The 14,931-nt window shown below is 46.3% G+C and overlaps 1 protein-coding gene across 1 annotated transcript in view; it reads right to left on the reverse strand.

The window, feature by feature from the left end:
• Positions 1-13,986, reverse strand: part of LOC127584657 (pleckstrin homology domain-containing family G member 3-like) — a 171,502-nt gene extending 157,516 nt beyond the window's left edge. Inside the window, exon 1 of the mRNA XM_052041548.1 lies at positions 13,804-13,986. The gene's annotated coding sequence lies outside the window, so the exon portion shown is untranslated. The remainder of the gene's footprint in view (positions 1-13,803) is intronic.
• Positions 13,987-14,931: the final 945 nt, after the last annotated feature.

The raw sequence follows: 14,931 nt of genomic DNA on the forward strand, positions 1-14,931 counted from the left end.
CACTGAAGCCAATTATGTACTTTTACTCTCAACTAAAGAAATTAAGATCTTCAAAACAGCAGTAAGATCAGAATCTGATCATCCTTTTTTTTAGATATTGTTGGATATATATTATCCCAGACAGTGGAAGAATTCACCTCAGTAGGATTTATTTTTAATGTACATTTGAGTGGGAAGTCAAGGGCTAAATTTAATATCTCAAGGCAGATCCTTTGACAGTGTAACACTCCAAACATCACACCGGCGTGTCATCAGGAATATAGGCTCAAGTCTTGAAGTGAAATTTGAAGCTAAATTGTTGTGTCTCAGTGACGAGAATGCTTCCATAGAGCTGTGGGTAGCATCTTACCATTGATCCATCAGTTATTCAGGCCAGACATACGTGGTGTTTCAAAAAGCAAAACAAAATGGAAATGCTGGAAATCTGAAATGAAAACAGAAAATGTAGGAAATGCTCAGCAGGTCAGGTAGCATCTGCAGAGAGAGACACAGGGTTACTGTTCCAGGTTGATGACTTTTCATCATATGTGATGTATGTCCGTTAGCTACCGCCTTAAGGTTGGTGGATTGATATTATCTTAGGGAACAGTGCCACACGGTTATCTGTTTCAATATTGTGGTGGGTAACTTTCAACATGCATGTTACAAACAATAAGCTTGCTGTCTTGAAGCTCCGCAGTTTAGGTGTGCTTATTCGACAGCCCAGAAAGAACCCAACATACTACAACCTGCAACTCATTGTAATTTTGCAGATGCACCTTACATCCACTGTGTTCTGGCACGCCCACTCATTGTGAAAACAGCACCAAGTTCATTCTTAACGAAAAGACTACAGGTTACAAATGCCTGACTTAGGTATATCTCGCACATATGAACAAGTGTTTGGGAGACTGGTGGGATGGATTTGCCAGATATTGTGGGGCTGCAGGCATCTTCTGCCATGTGGGAACTCTGTTCACAGCAATATCTGAATGGTTGAGTTAAACCGGGACATTTAACTCAACCAGCTAAATGCCTTGGTTTAACTACATCTTGCCATTGGTTAGCCTATGTTTTTTTATTTAAATATAGTGCCGAGTGGCCACATTTCCAACTTGCAAATGTAACCCGGTAAAGATCTGTACAGGCGATTGGGATGTATCCTTAATGAAAAGAATACAGGTCCTACCCAGGTTGAGTTAAAGGTGCTTTATAAATGCACGTTCTTGCTGGGGTTGATATGACGGTTCTGGATAAATTGGAAAGAAAATGTTTCAAGAAATGAGGATTAGGAAAAGCGGAACAGTTTGGGGCTTCATTCTCTACGAAAGAGAAGGCTGGGGAATGACTGGCAGAAGTCTCAAAAACTTTGAAGAGATCCGGGAGGGTGGATGCAGAGAAGATGTCTCCACGTGTGAGGGAGAACAAAACTAGGTATTGCAAACAAGATCCTTAATAAATCCAGTCGCACACTCGGGAGAAACTTGCTTACCCATTGTGAGAGGGGTTAGAATGCAAAACCTCTCCCACAGGAAGTGGTTGAGGTGAATAGCACTGATGCATTCAAATAGGAGCTGGACAGACAAACGAGGCAGAAGGGAGCAGAGCAAGGGTTTCGAAGCACTTAGGCTAGACAACCCCTTCCAGTTCGGAGCAGAAGACTGTGGGACGAAATAGCTGCCAGTTCTTGTGATGCACTGGTGCAGAGATCGCTGGGCGGGCATGGTGATGTCAAGTGGTCTGGAGTGCTGGGAAAATGCATTTAAACTGAAGGACTAAGGCTGGTTTGGCATTACCCGAGTCGCCAGCTGGCCTGCTACTTGGAGAGTCCATCTTCAACTCCCCAACGTTACTGATCACCCTCACCACCCCAACACACAGCTGATACTCTCAGCCCCTAATGATTTTTTTAAAACTTTATTTACAGCGTGGTAACAGGCCCTTCCGGCCCAACGAGTCCGTGCCGCCTATTTTTTAAACCCAAATTAACCTACTCGTACGTCTTTGGAATGTGCGAGGAAACCGGAGCTCCCAGAGGAAACCCACGCAGACATGGGAGAACGTACAAACTCCTTACAGACAGCGACGGGAATCGAACCCTGATCGCTGGCACTGTAATAGTGTCGCACTAACCACTATGCTACCCCAACTGAACAACCCCCACCCCGCCCCCCTCACACAACTGATATAGATACCAACCTCCCCATTACGGGCCCCATCCCTAACATCTTTTAAACAGCCCAGATCATCTTACTGACTCTACCCCTCCCTCTCAAAATCTGCACCAATCCACACCACCCCACCTACTCCCTCACCCCTGCCAACTAATCCTCTCTCTAGCTCCTGGCTCCCCCCACTCCAAAAGCCCTAGGTCTCTCCCCAACACCTTTCCACCAAGAAGAAGATAAGATGAGATATCTTTATTAGTCACATGTACATCGAAACACACAGTGAAATGCATCTTTTGCGTAGAGTGTTCTGGGGGCAGCCTGTAAGTGTCGCCACGCTTCCGGCGCCAACATAACATGCCCACAATTTCCCGTACATCTTTGGGATGTGGGAGGAAACTGGAGCACCTGGAAGAAACCCGCGCAGACACAGGAAGAACATACAAACTTCTTACAGACAGCAGCTGGAATTGAACCCGGGTGGCTGGTGCTGTAATAGCAACATGCTAACCGCTACACTACCGCGTGCTACACTACAATCTCCAAAATGGAAAGAAGTTGCAGAGGAAGGGTCTATTCAGAACACAATGAGTCTCAAGCATGGTGGGGTATCAGAGCCTCACCTTCAGGGGGCCATCAAGAGCTGCTGCAGTCTTAACTTGGCCTGCGGACCATTGGTAGTACATCCTTGAATGGTGGCACGTGTTGAATGAGTGAGATGGAGGAAGGTGGAAGGTGATGTACGTGGAGTATAACCAGCAACACGGCCAAGTGACCTGTCTCTCTGCTGCAAATTTCTGAGTACATTCACAGCCTTGACCCTGAGCATATCATCTACCCTAGTGTCCTCTTCCTGACCAATACCTTCTCCTACTTCCATTATATAGGCCCTCTCTGCTTTCATGCTGCTGTAATTCTCAGCTGCGCCTCTGTCCTCTGCATTCTATCACAGCTTGTCCCAGTGCTCGCGGGCCTGGATTGGCTCCTGATCTGGTAAAGCCACCATTGTAACATTTGCCATTCTACCGATTGGACTGGTTTATTTCTAGTCAACCGGTGATGAAAGGTCATCGACCTGAAACACCAGCTCTGCTTCTCTCTCCTCAGAATCTGCCTGACTTGCTGAGCATTTCAAGCATTCTGTTTTCATGTTATTTTTCCAACACATGCAGTGTATTTCGACCAGTTTATACTGGGGTTGCTGTTGACTGTTTGAAGCCAGCACATCTGCAGCAGGAAGCATTATATCCATTTAAAAAGAGATTGAGATGGGCAGCAACAGACTGGTGCCATTTCCCATTTGCGACTGGATTGTTAAGAAGCACTCAGTTCCCAAATAAGCAAACAAATTTTAACATAGAACAGTACAGCACAGGAACAGGCCCTTCGGCCCACAATGTTGTGCCAAACTAATTAAGCTAATGATGCCTAATTAAACTAATCTCTTCTGCCTGACCATAGTTCACATCCCTCCATTCTCTGCACATTCATGTGCCTATCTAAGAGCCTCTTAAACGCATCTATCATATCTGCCTCCATCACCACCTTAGCAGCGCATTACAGGCACCCACCAGTCGCCATGTGAAAGGAACTTGCCCCACATATCTCCTTTGAACTTTCCCCCTCTCACCCTAAATGCATGCCTTCTAGTATTAGACATTTTGACTTTGGGATAAAGATACCGGCACTCTACTCTGCATTGCTAAAGTTCATATAGTTCAAAGTTTTATTTTCAAGCCTATGACATAAAGTTCCAGTGATGACCTTTGTGGGAAACGCACTTCCATGCTCCTCCCTAATCTAGAAGTATATATTCTGTCTCCTGGTCCTTAATTCACTGGTTCCCAAGCTTATTTTACTGAGCATCTCCCAGAAATATGCTTTTCCTGTGTAGTTCTGTCGTCCCATACTGCCTGCCAGTTGTAGACAATTAATTGTTAATTTTGTTCGATATCTATCTTCTAAGATGACCTCTCCCATCCACAGGAGTTGTCCCTCCCACTTTGAAAACCAGTATCTTAGTCAATTAGGAATCTTAGTTGCTACAGTCCCTTCAGTACAATGTGTAAATATATCTTTACAGCCAGTTGTTCGGTGGTTCAGGAGGGTTTAAACTAGTTTGTGAGGGGGATGGGAACCGGAGGAGTAGGTCAGAGGAAGAAGGGGATGGGGAAAAGTCAGATCTAACAGGTAGAGAGGCTTTGAGGAAGGAGAAGCAGAATACAGGCTATAAAAGTAGTAAGGCGGATGGGCTATAGTTCATGTACTCAAATGCAAGAAGCATCAGGAATAAGGGAGATGAACTGAGAGCTTGGATAAGTACATGGGACTACGATATTGTGGCTATCACAGAGACATGGCTGACATCAGGACAGGAATGGATACTGAATATTCCTGGTTTTCAGTGTTTTAAAAGGGATAGGAAGGGGGGGGGGGGAGAAGAGGAAGAGGGGTGGCGATACTGGTCAGGGACACTATTACAGCGGCAGAAAGGGTGGATAATATAGAAGGATCCTCTCTAGAGTCAATATGGGTGGAAGTTAGGAACAAGAAAGGAGCAGTTACTCTATTAGGAGTATTCTATAGGCCCCCCGGTAGCAGTAGGGATACTGAGGAGCAGATTGGGAGGCAGATTTTGGAAAGATGCGAAAATAACAGGGTTATTGTAGTGGGAAACTGCAACTTCCCAAATATTGATTGGCACCTGCTTAGTGCCAAAGGCTTAGACGGGGCAGAGTTTGTTAAGTGTGTCCAGGACGGATTCCTGTCACAGTATGTTAACAGGCTGACTAGAGGGAATGTCATATTAGATCTAGTTTTAGGTAATGAACCGGGTCAGATGACAGATCTATCGGTGGGTGAACATTTGGGGGACAGTGACCACTGCTCCCTAACCTTTAGAATTGTCATGGACAGGGATAGGAGCAAAGAGGATGGGAAGATATTTAAGTGGGGAAAGGCAAATTATGGGGCTATAAGGTGAGAACTTGAGAGTGTAAATTGGGGTGACATTTTTGAGGGGAAATGTACATAGAGATGTGGTCGATATTCAGGGATCTCTTGCAGGATGTTAGGGATAAATTTATCCCAGTGATGCAGAGAAGGAATGGCAGGGTGAAGGAACCATGGGTGACAAGGGAGGTGGAACAACTGGTTAGGAAGAAGAAGGCAGCATACGTAAGGTGTAAGCAGCAAGGATCAGACAGGGCTCGTGAGGAATATAGAGTAGCAAGGAGGGAACTTAAGAAGGGGCTGTGGAGAGCGAGAAGGGGACGTGAAAAGGCTTTGGCGAGCAGGGTTAAGGAGAATCCCAAGGCTTTTTACTCGTACGTGAAGAGCAGAAGGATGGCTAGAGTGAAGGTAGGTCCAAATAACGACAAAGATGGGAAGATGTGCCTGGAAGCTGTGGAAGTGGGTGAGGTTCTCAATGAATACTTCTCTTCAGTATTCACCAAGGAGAGGGTTCTTGATGATGCTGAGGGCAGTGTTGGTAAGGGTAATGTTCTAGAGTATGTAGATATCAAGAGAGCGGATGTGTTGGAGCTGTTAGAAAATATTAGGACAGATAAGTTCCCGGGGTCTGACGGAATATTCCCCAGGCTGCGCCGTGAAGCGAGGGAGGAGATTGCTGAACCGTTGGCTAGGATCTTTGCGTCCTCGTTGTCCACGGGAATGGTACCGGAGGATTGGAGGGTGGCGAATGTGTCCCCTTGTTCAAAAAAGGTAGGAGGGATAGTCCAGGGAATTACAGACCAGTGAGCCTTACGTCTGTGGTGGGCAAGCTGTTGGAAAGGATTCTTAGAGATAGGATCTATGAGCATTTAGAGAATCATGGACTGATTAGGGACAGCCAGCATGGCTTTGTGAAGGAAAGATCTTGCCTCACTAGCCTGATAGGGTTCTTTGAAGAGGTGACCAGGAAGATTGATGAGGGTAGTGCAGTAGATGTGGTCTACATGGATTTTATTAAGGCATTGGACAAGGTTCTGCATGGTAGGCTTCTTCAGAAGGTCAGAGGCCAAGGGATCCAGGGAGGCTTGGCCGTGTGGATTCAGAATTGGCTTGCCTGTAGAAAGCAGAGGGTTGTGGTGGAGGGAGTGCATTCAGATTGGAGGGCTGTGACTAGTGGTGTCCCACAGGGATCGGTTCTGGGACCTCTACTTTTTGTGATATTTATTAATGACTTGGATGGGGGAGTGGAAGGTTAGCAAGTTTGCAGATGACACAAAGATCGGTGGTGTTGTGGATAGTGTGGAGGGCTGTCGAAGCTTACAGAGGGATATTGATAGGATGCAGAGCTGGGCTGACAAGTGGCAGATGGAGTTCAATCCGGAGAAGTGTGAGGTCGTACACTTTGGAAGGACAAACTCCAAGGCGGAATACAAGTTAAATGGCAGTATTCTGGGCAGTGTAGAGGAACAGAGGGATCTGGGGGTTCATATCCACAGATCACTGAAAGTTGCCACACAGGTGGATAGGGTAGTTAAGAAAGCTTATGGGATGTTAGCTTTCATAAGTTGTGGGATCGAGCTTAAGGACCGCGAAGTAATGATGCAGCTTTACAAACCTCTGGTTAGACCACACTTAGAGTACTGTGTCCAGTTCTGGTCGCCTCATTATAGGAAGGATGTGGAGGCGTTGGAAAGGGTGCAGAGGAGATTTACAAGGATGCTGCCTGGATTAGAGAGTATGGATTATGAGGAGACACTAAAGGAGCTAGGGCTGTTCTCATTGGAGAGAAGGAGGATGAGGGGGGATATGATAGAGGTATACAAAATATTAAGAGGAATAGATAGAGTGGACAGCCAGCGCCTCTTTCCCAGGGCACCAATGCTCAATACAAGAGGGCATGGCTTTAAGGTAATGGGTGGGAAGTTCAAGGAGGACGTCAGAGGGAGGTTTTTCACCCAGAGAGTGGTTGGTGCATGGAATGCGCTGCCGGGGGTGGTGGTGGAGGCTGATATGTTGGGTGAGTTCAAGAGATTGTTAGATAAGCATATGGAGGAATTTAAGTTAGAGGGATATGTGGGAGGAAGGAGTTAGATAGTCTTAGGAGTGGTTTGAAGGTCGGCACATCGTGGTGGGCCCAAAGGCCTGTATGGTTCTATGGTTCTAATTTTATAAACTTCTACCAGGTCTCCCCTCAGCCTCCACCACTCCAGAGAAAACAACCCAAGTCTGTCCAACCTCTCCTTATAGCTCACACCCTCTACTCCAGGCAGTATCCTGGTAAACCTCACCTACACCTTCTCCAAAGTCTCCAGATTCTTCCTATAATAGAGCAACCAGATGCAATACTCCAGATGCGGCCTAACAAGCAGTTTATAAAGCTGCATCAAAACTTCCTGACTCTTGAACTCAGTGCCTTGACTAATAAAGGAAAGCATGCCGTACACTCCGCAAATTTTTCTCCCCTAAAGTTGCTCACACTTTGCCTGTGCAGCATCGAGGCAGTGCAGTACCAAAGGTGCTGTGTTCTGGAATTGATGTTAAACCAAGATTACACCTGCCTTCTGTAAAATATCCTGTTTCAAAGAACAGAGGAGTTCTTCCTGGCTTCTGGACAGTCCTTGTCCATCAGCTGACATCACCAAAGCAGAATTACCCATGGTTTATTTCAATTGAGCCACCCCACCGTGTGTATTTTGGCTACTGTGTTTATTTAACCAATAGTGGTCTTCCTTCACAAGTCTTGGACTAAATGTGAAGTGCTTTGGAATGTAATACTATGGTGCTATATTTGTTTCTTTCCTCTTGTCAGGTGCTGCTCCAGTCCTGATACAAGCACAGTAGCTCAAAGCTGCTGTATCTGACTCGAACTGCCTCCACAGGAACGGACTCAGCCGACTCCAGCAGGCAGCCACATTGATCGCCTGCCCAACAGCAGACTCCAAACAGACACTCAATTCCGAGCTCTGCACGGCAAGGGATTATCAAGTAAACCGAGGAAAAGATTCAACACACTGCTCCTTGAAGAAACGCGAAAATCGCCAGTGGGAATCCCTGGCCCATGACTGCTCAAAGTGAAGAGAGACCATTAGGGATGGTTGTAGTCAATTTGGCACAGAAACAGGCCCTTCGGCCCACTCTGTCTGACCATCAAGCACCCTTTTATACTATCCCCATTTACCAGCACTAGGTCCATTGCCTTCTATGTCTTGGTGATTCAAGTGCTTCTTTAGATCCTTCTTTAATGTTGTGAGAGTACCTGCCTTCACCACCTTCACAGGCAGTGTGTTCCAAGCTTCAACCACTCTCTGGGTGAAAAATATTCTTCCTTATTTGCCCTCTAAACCATTTACTCCTTGACTTATGCCCTCTGGTTATAGAGACCTAGTACTGAGGACCTCAAGTCCCGGGGTACATGGAGAAAGGAGAAAACCAGCTCACTGACTACCCACCCACCATATCAAGCACATCCTGCCCCATCTGTGGAAGAAAGTGCAGTGTCTATATTGGCCTTCGAACCCAAAGAACTTGAGTGGAAACAAGTAATCACAAGAATGATCCCAGGAATGAAAGGTTTACCTATGAGAAGCATTTGATGTCTCTGGGGCTGTTGTTCAGAAGGATGAGGGAAGATCTCATTGAAACCTACCAGATACTCAAAGGCCTGAATAGAGTGGACGTGGAGAGTAAGTGTCTATTAGTAGGAGAGTCCATGACCCAAGGGCTCAGCCTCAGAATAAAGGGACATCCCTTTAAAACTGAGATGAGGAGGAATTTCTTCAGCCAGAGGGTGGTGAATCTGTGGAATTCGTTGCCACAGAGGTCGGTGGAGGCAAGTCATTGGGTGTATTTAAGGCAGAGACTGATAGGTTCTTGATTGGTAAAGGGGGTTAAGAGTTACGGGGAGAAGGCGAGAGTATGGGGTTGAAAAAAGATCAGCCATGATTGAATGGCGGAGCAGACTCGATGGACCGAATGGCCTAATTCTGTTCCTCCATATTATGGTCTTAATCCTCAAACTCAAGAGACGGCCAAAGAGGAGAAGAAGAAAATGGACGCGGAGATCCTGCATCGGGGAAGGGACAGCTGGGGGGGCTAAGGGGAAGAGAAACAATTCTCCTGTCACCCACCCAGCACAAAGACCAGCTTTGCAGCAGGGTTTAGAAAGCAGAGCATCAGGAACCTTGACTGATTTATTTTTAAACCTTCCCTTCCCCTAGCCCTGGTAGACTTGCTTTTACATCCTGCCTCTCAAAGAGGGCTCAGATTACAAGGACAAGACCTCTGTAATTCTCCCTGGTCCTGACAGTTGTGCCAGCCATAGCTCAATCATATCAGTCCCGCCCCTGACCCCAAGCCCTGCATGATACGAGTTTAGGTGTTGAAACGTTACGTTGCAGCTGTACAAGACATTGGTTAGCCCGCACTTGGAGTTTTGCATACAGTTTTGGTCACCCTGTTATAAAAAAGACAATGTTAAGCTGGAAAGAGAGCAAAGAAGATTTACAAGAACGTTGCCAGGACTCGAGGGCCTGAGTTATAGGGAGAGGTTGGACAGGCTAGGACTTTATTCCTTGGAACATAGGGGACTGAGAGGCAATCTTATGAAGGTATATAAAATCACAAGGGGCATAGATAGAGTGAATGCACTAGTCTTTTCCCCAAGGAAAATGAACCCAAAAACTAAAGGCCATAGGTTTAAGGTGAGAGGGGAAAGATTTAAAAGGAATCTGAGGGGCAATTTCTTCATGCAGAGGGTGGTGCATGTATGGAACGAGCTGCCAGAGAAAGTAGTTGAGGCAGGTACAATAACATTCAAGATACATTTAGATAAGTAGATACATAGGAAAGGTTTAGAGGCATATGTGCCAAATGCATCCAAATGGGATTAGTTTAGGTCAGCATGGACAAGTTGGGCCAAAGGGCCTGTTTCCATGCTGCCAGACTCTGTGACAAAATCCAGGCTTACACTCTCAGCACAGTTTTGTCAGACCTGCCAGCTTTTTGGAGGAGACGTTAAACCAAGCTCCAAGTGGTGGATGTTAAAGATCCCCTGGTTTTATCTGAAAAAGATAGAGGTTTTTTCCCTAGTGTCCCAGTCAATATATCGCTCCCTGCGGACTGAATTTTGAAAGCTTGGGTTTGCACAAAGCTGTCACCTTGTTTCCTAAAGTAATCCTGCAACTGTACTTCAGAAGTACTTAATTGGCTGTAAAGCATTTGGCACATCCTGAGGTCATGCACAACACTATAGAAATGCAAATTTCTTTATCTTCCCATCCTGTAATATTAAGGGCACCAGAGGTGTAATATTAAGGGAGTGACCCAGCTCAATTTCACTGGAACCGGTTCTGCAATATACATGGGATGTAAATCTGTCAGTACTTCAGCTCAATGTCAAAAATGCTCTCTCCTGACACGGTTACAAGTCGGAAGGTCAGAATCTACTGAATGTTTTCATTACGTCACACCAAAAACATGAACATTTCTTAACACACACACACCCATTTGGCTGAGATTTCAATTCTTGTTCAAATCCCCCTACATCTGTGTGAATGGTGAACAAGTCCTGCCAGTCAAAGGGGATTATAAGCAATTGTAGAATCACAAGCCACTTGGCCCATCAGCTCTATGCAATCCCACCCATCCCATTCCTCCACTCTTTTCCCAAAGCTCTGCCTATTATCTTCCCTCAAGTTCCTATTCAATTCCTCTTTGAAGGCCTTGACTGACTCTGTTCCCACCACTCTCGCCAGCGGTGAATTCCAATTCATACTGCACTGGAACATACTACACTTCCCTCACAACCACATGCATCTTCTTCCAAAAATTTTAATATCTGTGTTCCCTGGTCATTGAACCATCTGCTTCCTTCTAACTCAACTAGTCATGATCTTGTACACTTTAACCACCCTTGGCTGCACAGTGGCTCAACCAGCCTGACTTGCAGAGTTTAACTCTCACTTACACAGGATGTATAGAACAGAAAGAAAGAATATCTGGCTCAACAGATCATTGGAGAGCCAAGGCTCCACATTATCCTCCTCCAGCTTTATCTACAACTTTTATTTATAAATAGAGACACAAGGGAGACTGCAAATGCTGGAACTGTGGAGCAAGGCACACAAAATGCTGAAGGTGCGGTGAGTCCTGATGAAGGGTCTCGGCCCGAAACGTCCACTGTTCATTTCCCTCCATTGATGCTGCCTGACCTGCTGAGTTCCTCCAACATTTTGTGTGCGTTGTATTTATAATTGTTACCCAGCAAAATGTCTCAAGGTGCCTTAAAAGAGCATTTCCTCACCCCTTACTTCCTATTAAGTGCATCCATCCTATTCATCTCAATCACTCTATGTAGCCAAGAGTCTTATCATTAACTGAGTGAAGATTTTTTTCCCCTCTCTCTCAATTGCTCACTGGATTTACTGGTATATTATAGCCCCTAATTTTTGATTCACACCACAAAGAAATATCTCCTCAAATCAAATATCACGTCAAATCTGTTAATAATGTTAAAGACAGCCATTAGGTCACCTTATTCAGTGTACAATTAATCATACTTTTACACCATAACAATTGCAGAAAAGGTAATGAGGACATGCAAACAGGCAAGTGGACAACACGGCTGCATCTGTTTGACTTTGGTGATATATTTAGCGGTCTAGCCCAATGAGCAGTTTAACCAGGGGCTTACATGCAGCTTGGATGCTGATGACATTGTTGTGATGTTGACCAGAAGTCATCCAGCAAAATCCTGGTAATAATAGTTAGAGTTTACCAGAGGAGATTTACCAGGATGCTGCCTGGATTGGAAGGCACATCTTATGAGGATAGGTTGAGCGAGTTAGGGCTTTTCTCTTTGGAGAGGAGGATGAGAGGTGACTTGATAGAGGTCATAGAGTTATAGAGCAATACAGCACAGATACAGGCCCTTTGGCCCAACCAGTTCATGCCAACCACGGTGCCCACTCAGCTAGTCCCAATGTCCTGTGTGCGGCCCATATCCCTCTAAGCCCCGCCCCTCCATGTACCTATCCAAGTGCTTCTTAAATTGATACTATTGTACCTGCCTCAATCACCTCCTCTGGCAGCTCATCCCATATACTCAGCACCTCTGGCATGAAAAAGTTGCCCCTCAGGTCCCTTTTAAATCTTCCCCTCTCACACTAAATCTATGCCCCCTAGTTTTAGACACCCCTAACCTGGTGTACAAGATGATAAGAGGCATAGATCGAGTGGACCAGTCAGAGACTTTTTCCCAGGGTGAAAATGGCTAATACAAGGGGGGCATAATTTTAAGGTGATTGGAGGAAGGTATAAGGGGGATGTCAGGGGTACGTTTTTTTTACACAGAGAGTGGTGGGTGTGTGGAACGCACTGCCGGCAGAGGTTGTAGGGGCAGATATGTTAGGGACATTTAAGAGACTCTTAGCCACATGAATGATAGAAAAATGGAGGGCTATGTGGGAGGGAAGGGTGAGATAGATCTTAGAGCAGGATAAGGTGTCAGCACAACATCGAGGGCCGAAGGGCCTGTACTGTGCTGTAGTGTTCTGTTCTATGTTCTAATTTCACATTCTTTAAAGTAGGGTTCTGAAGCAAGACACTCATTGCCAGCCAGCACCAATGTACCCCATGCCCACAGGACATAATCTGTAGGCCTTGCTTCCAAAACATCCCTGTACAACACTACCACCATTCCCTCCATTCTCTGCCATTGTCACACATGCCCACCTCTGCCCTGTCATCCCACATTCTTCTTGCCCTTCCTCTGTCACACATGCCCCTCATCTTTATGCCCTGTCCTCGTCAACCCTCCCTCTCTGTAAAAGGTCCCAGTCAAACCCTCCCCCTCTCCAACCTCACTGTGTGCCCTATCCCAGTCAAACCTTCCCCCCCACCTCACCAACCTCACTGTGTGCCCCGTCCCCTCCACCCCTCTTTGTGCCCCTTATTTGCCCTTCTGTCTCTCTCCCTTAACCTTCTCCAGGACCTCTGTCCCACCACCCTCCTCTCTGCCACCTTCCCCTTTCTTCCTCAGCCGTGCAACCAATCCATCAGAACCCAAGAAAATAGGAGCTGGAGTAGGCCACTCGGCCCCTCAAACCTACCCCACCATTCAATACGACCATGGCTGATCTGCCCCAGGCCTCATCTCTTCTGTGCCAGTTCCCTACAGCCCTCAATTCCCTGATTTCCCAAACACGTATCGAACTACACTTTACAAACTTCTAATGATCTCCTCTCCACAATCCTCTGGGGTAGAGGACTCTGAAGGATCACCAGCCCCTGAAAATAGAGTTTCTACATACCTTGGTTTTAAGTGACTGAACCCTCACCTTGGAACTATGTCCCCTAATTTGAGATTCTCCCAACATCTCAACATCTAGCCTGTCAAGCCCCCTTACAATCTGATGTGTTTCAATAAGGTCACCCCTCCTTCTAAACTCCAAGGAATACAGATCCAACCTGTTTAGCCTCCCTTGATAGGACAATACTTACATCCCAGGAACCCCTTTTGGACTGATCCTTCCCGCCAACCGTGTCTGCACCATGCCCCATCCCACACCAGAACCACACACACAGTCCAGATTTCTCCTGATGTGAACGTGAAGCAACTTCAAACACGTCAGCACCAAATCTCAAGCATGCACCCCGCAAACGGCGGGCAGTAGGAACCAGGGCATCGGCAGGAGCTGCACCTTACCGGGAATCTGCCCTCGGGCGAGCCGCCGCTCCTCGGTCCGCAGACACCGAGTCCAGAAGCGGTTGCGGGGGGAACCTGCAACACGGCTCCTTCGTTTTCAGCGGTCCCTCACCTCTCGACTGCCTGTGTCAATTTCCCTGATACTCACTGGAGCCGGACTCCGCCGGCAATCGTGCTTGTCAATTTCAGCGGCGCAATAAGCATGCGCCAAAACTTTTCAAAAAGTTTTCCCGTCCCCACCCTGCTCCGGCGCCTCAGAGATCTGCCCTTTTCCCACCGACAGGGCACTGCACTTTTAGTTACATTCATGTAGATAACTGCACAAACATTCAACTGAAGGAATAGGAACCATCAACGCCATTTGCTAAACTTTTACACTGCCTGCGAGTAAATCAGTGTTTCAAAATTTATAGGGAAGTAATCTGGTCATTTTTTTAAAAAAGTGTTTGTGTTGTTATAAACCCACAACAACATGCCGAATGCTCTATTTGAGTATATTCATATCATTTGCGTCATAACTATACCAGATACTGAATAGTTTCATGAATTGAAAGTGAGTTTATCATTGGATTGCAGTTTCGCTCTGATTGGTCACTGTTTGGAGCGCTTGCTTTGAATCTGCACACGTGGTTGAAATCTGGCAAGAGAGTCTTCCAAACTTGCGTAGAGACATCCTCTAGGGACAGACCGTGCTGAAATCCTGCCCAACTATCCCTGTTAGCCCAGCCCAAGGGGCATTTCCCCGCCTCCTGTGCTGAGCTTAATCCCGGGGAAGTTCTTGCAAATGATTTCACACGCAAGGCTGATGTGACTGGCTGGAGCTACATGGATTCCGCTTGGCCCCAGTTGCCCTTCAGGAGATGGTGCCCTCTCCTTTAATCACTGTGGTAGAAGGTCTCCCGCCGTGCATTTAGGAAGGGAGTTTCAGCATTGCATTTCGGTGCCAAATAGTAATGGTACTAAAAACAGAAAATGTTCGTCAGGTCAGGCAGCATCCGTGAAGAGAGAATCAGAGTAAACATTTCAGGTTGATGGCCCTTCAAGTGAAAAGATAGCTATATATTTCCATTGGAGCTATGTGACTTGGAGGGAATGGTGTTCCTCTCTACTTGATCTTCTGACCTTTCC

Source organism: Pristis pectinata, chromosome 1 (genome assembly GCF_009764475.1).
Source record: "Pristis pectinata isolate sPriPec2 chromosome 1, sPriPec2.1.pri, whole genome shotgun sequence".
NCBI classification, from domain to species: domain Eukaryota; kingdom Metazoa; phylum Chordata; class Chondrichthyes; order Rhinopristiformes; family Pristidae; genus Pristis; species Pristis pectinata.